The sequence below is a fragment of the Clarias gariepinus genome, chromosome 6, assembly GCF_024256425.1.
Source record: "Clarias gariepinus isolate MV-2021 ecotype Netherlands chromosome 6, CGAR_prim_01v2, whole genome shotgun sequence".
Lineage (NCBI taxonomy): Eukaryota > Metazoa > Chordata > Actinopteri > Siluriformes > Clariidae > Clarias > Clarias gariepinus.
Window position 1 is genome coordinate 1,248,413 of NC_071105.1, and position 4,795 is coordinate 1,253,207.

The window sequence follows — 4,795 nt, forward strand, 5'->3', positions numbered from 1 at the left end:
ACGCTCACAGCGACACCTACTGGAGGAGGCCAGTCGCTCTATTATCAATAGTGCTGATCCTGTATCCCATGGAACTCAGGCCACAAGGTTGGGTACACACTGAATAGCATGCGAACTTAAAGTGCACAAGTGCACAGTCATAAACTATTGCCAACTTGGAAACATTAATAAGCCTGCCAAAAAACAACAACAAAGCACCCCGAGAATATGCAACTACATACAGACCCAATGCATATTTTATCCTTTTGTCTTAAAAAACTTATAAGTGTTATCTTATTTTGCTTATAAAAATACTCTCATATCTGGGGGTAAACATTACATTCTTATTTAATATGAATACAACTATGACTTTAATTAGAACACAAACAAGAGGGAAATACATTACAAGTTAAACATTTGGACACACTTTCTTATTTAATGTTTTTTCTTTATTTGTTGTTTTTTCAACTATCTTAAAGGACACCTCCTCCTCCTCAATGCTTCACAGTGTGAACTCCACATTCATGAACTAAACATGCTGTTCAACTTCTCTATGTCTAACAAAGACAACGCCGTTAGAACCAACAATCTTACATTTGGACTGATCAGACGAAAGGACAGTCTTCCACTTCTTAGGGTGCATTCCTGTGTTGACCCAAGAAAGTCTCTTCCAATTGTTGTTCTTCTGTATGAAGGCCTAACTCACGCAGTCTCCTCTGAAGAGTGGATTTTAAAATAGTCTGGTGCTTGAACTATGAGAAGCACATATGCATGGTCCCAATTGAGGTGCTGTAAATCTTTAGTTTGTGAGGCTGGTCATTCTAATAAACTTATTTTCTTAGTCTTTCCTTCCTGGGACAGTCTTCATAGGAGTCAGTTTCATCATATTGACTGATGGTTTTGGCGACTTAGGAATACATTTAAATTTTTTAGATTTTTTGGATTGACTGACCCTCGATTCCCAAAGTAATTATAGACTGTCTTTTCTCTTACTTACAACTGAGTGTTTGTTACCATAATAGGGATTTGTACAGTACAGTGAAACCTCAGATTACGAGTAACACAGTTTACGCATTCAGCGTTCCGCAAGACGAGCAAAGATTTTTATTAAATTTTGACTTGAAAAACGAGCAAGTCTTGGTTTACGAGTGCCATCATGTATCACGCGTGCGCTGCTTCTTTTGACACCAAGGGTTAGGGTTAACATGATCACAACTGAGCCAACGGTTTTTCATATATGGACCACTGCACAAATCACTTTAAATAAGACACTTATGAAGTCTAAATTTCTATTTTCTTTTCTATATTTCTATATCTGTTATATTGATATTTTGTTCTCATTTCACTAGTTAATCTTATTTTCTATCATATTTCTTTTATTACAGTATATTTTTTGTACAGCATATTTTACTAGGTTATTTTTATTCTTAACGTATTTCTTTTATTTATATTTATTTTCTTATGTATAAGCTTTTATTTATTAAGGTCACTGGCAGTCGTGTAAGCATTTCACTGCATATCGTACTGTGTATGACGGTGTGTGTGACAAATAAAATTCGAATTTTGATTTTTCTCTCTCTTGCGCTGCGGAACTGTGGGTAATCGTCTCCCCTGCTGGGTCTTAGTGCTCGTTTCTTACTGGTATAATCAACATCCGTGCACGCATGTACTGTATACTATATCTGTCGGGATTTATTTTGACTTTTAAAGTGCATTTTGGGCTGTAGAAAGAATAATTTCAGTTTCCATTATTTTTTATGGGGAAAGAAATTTGGTGAACAAGTGTTTTGGAATACGACCCCACTTCCGGAACGAATTATGTTCGTAATCCGAGGCTCCACTGTATTGATCACTCTCGTTAATGTACAATCCTTGGTTTGCAAGTGTTCCGCAAATAATTTTAAAATAAATTTTTACTTGACAAACGAGAGAAGTTAGATTCACGAGTACCAAGTACCATTCAATATCATGTGGCATGCATGCGCTTCTTGTTTTGTCCCGTGATCACAACTGAGCCAATGGTTCTTCATTCTCACGCTGAGGAATTGTGAGTAATCATTTCCCATGCTCAATCTTAGTGTACATCTCTCACTCGTAGAGTCAACGTTCGTGTGCACGTGTACTGTTTACTATAACACTGTGATGACATGTGTGTGCGTAAAGCACTTAATTTAATTTAAAAAGCATTTCATTTTGTGTTTGTGTGTGTAAAAGTCGTCCCTTCATGTGTGAGTGCTCTGTTTATTATAACACGTGTGTGCGCAAAAAGCAAAGCAATTGTCATTAGAGAGATTAAATATCTATTTTGTCTTTCCATCAGACTGCACAGATTCCATTAGTGGGCGTGCCCCCTTCCCTCCTCCTCTCGCCTTCACATACACATACACACCCTAATGTGTATGTGTATGTGAAGGCGAGGGATTGCTCTGTTGATTCTTAAAAAAGGTAAAAAAAAAAAAAAAGGTAAGGGTGGAAGAAAGTAATTCCTCCTCTTGTCTTACTTTAGCTTTACTCCATCATTTGTACACTTACACACACACACACACGGCATGTGCACGCACAAACACACTAACGGAAACACTTATCTGTCAGAATTAATTTCATTAGTATCATTAATATGTAATTTAATTTTTTTTTCAAAAGTAAAGTTAAGATTGCACATTTATTTGTTTTATTTTTACTTTATATTTTGTATTAATTATTTTTATATAAAAAAATTTGGATTGTGAAATAAATCGTCAGAGTTTTCATTTTTTCTTCTGGGGGAAATTTGCTTTGATATACAGTACAAGTGTTTTGATATACAAGCAAAAAGATGTTCTATGCCCAAAGTTTTGACCGGTAATTTTCCATCATTTGTAAAATAAGAAATATTATGTAGAAAGATCCCAATTAACAGAAAAACAATCCTTTGGCACTAAGGCTGTGTTCAAATTACACATTACTTGTGCATTTAGATGGAAATAAAAAAACAGATCTGTGTCAAATTAGTCACTTCAGACTGGTCATGTGAACGTATCCTACTTGACTTTCATAAACCTTTGCCTATCCACATTGCTGTCTGTGTGAATGCACTGGTGTTGCTGGAGATGAGCCTTTTGATAAAATTTTTTCCCACACTGTGAACACTAATACTGCGTCTCTTCAGTGAGAATGCATCAGTGCTTTCGCAGACTTTTTGTTTGTGTAAAACTTTTCCCACACTATGAACAGTGATGCAGCTTTTCTCCAGTATGAGTGCGCTGGTGTTGCCGAAAAGTTCCACTTTGAGTAAAACACCTCCCCACTCCAGTGTGAGTGTACTGGTGCAGTCTTAGACTTATTCTTTGGGTAAAACTCTTTCCACACTGTGAACACTGGTACGGCTTCTCCCCTGTGTGGATGTGCTGGTGGTGTCGGAGACCGTTCCTATGTGAAAATCTCTTCCCGCACTGCGAGCAGTGATACGGTGTCTCTCCGGTGTGAAGGTGCTCGTGTTGTTGGAGAGTACTTTTACAGTATGTGCAAAACTCTTCCCGCAAACTGAACACTGATGTGGTGTCTCTCCAGTGTGAATGAGTTGGTGCGTCTGAAGATTATGCTGGCTCGTGAAGTTCTTCCAACACACTGAGCAGTAATAAGGCTCCCTCCGACGTGGATACGCTTGTGTTTTCCGAAATTACTCTTCAGACTAAAACGTTTTCCACACTGGGAACAAGTGTATGGTTTTTCTCCTGTGTGGGTTTGCTGGTGCTCTTTTAGCAGATGCTTTTATTGTAACTTTTACCAAACTGTGAGCAGAGATATGATTTTTTTCCTGCATGAATCCGTTGGTGTTTTTGAAAGTTACTCTTCTGACGGAAACTTTTTCCGCATTCCGAACAAGCATAAGGCTTTTCTCCTGTGTGAATGTGCAGATGCTCTTCGAGATTACTCTTTTGACTGAAACTCTTCCCACACTGTGCGCATTGATATCTCTTCCCTCCTGCATGAATTCGTAGGTGTTTTAAGAAATTACTCTTCTGACGGAACCTTTTTCCACACTGCAGACAAGCGTAAGGCTTTTCTCCTGTGTGAATGTGTTGATGTTCATTGAGATTACCCTTTTGCCTGAATCTCTTTCCACATTCTGCGCACTCATACCTTTTCCCTTCTGTGTGAACCCGTAGGTGTTTTCTGAAATTATTCTTTTGATTGAAAATCTCCCCACATTGTGAACAATGGTGAATTCATTTTCGACTCCTTTTTGGAAAGTGTGGAACATCCAAGATGTGCTTTGGTAAATACTGGAGCTTTCTGTCAGTTCCAGATCCTCAGGTTTAATCTTGTCTGTCTTCATCCTTGTTTCGCCTCATGATGTGGAGATAAAAGATCAAAACAGATATCTTGAAGCCTAGATCACAACAGAAAAACATGGGTAATTGTTGCATATAACACATTTTGCTTATTTTTACAAGAAGGTGGTGAAACATCATCTTCGAGAAGTGTATTCAGAAAAACATCTGAATGACCATGATGGGACAACACTTAAACACTTAATGAAACCAAATTAATCATTTAAAAACATAAAAAAACTATAGTACTCAAAGCTATGTTTAATAGTCAAAGTAAGAGCATTTCCACACACAATGCAAAGAGAAATCAAGGGATTGTGACTAAACAGGCAATGTTATGATCTGGAGTTTCTTCTGTTGGTCAGGTCTATGCTCAGAAACAGAAAGGTCAGCTGATGACCTAAATGTATTAAATGACCAAGTTATCACATCTATGAAATTCTTCTTCCCTAATGACACGCCATGATTATGATGTCATGATTTATCAGGCTCAAATTGTAAAA

The 4,795-nt window shown here is 37.5% G+C and overlaps 1 pseudogene; it reads right to left on the minus strand.

The window, feature by feature from the left end:
* Positions 1 to 3,471: 3,471 nt before the first annotated feature.
* On the minus strand, positions 3,472 to 4,169 carry LOC128526364 (gastrula zinc finger protein XlCGF49.1-like; annotated as a pseudogene).
* Between the last annotated feature and the right edge of the window lie 626 nt (positions 4,170 to 4,795).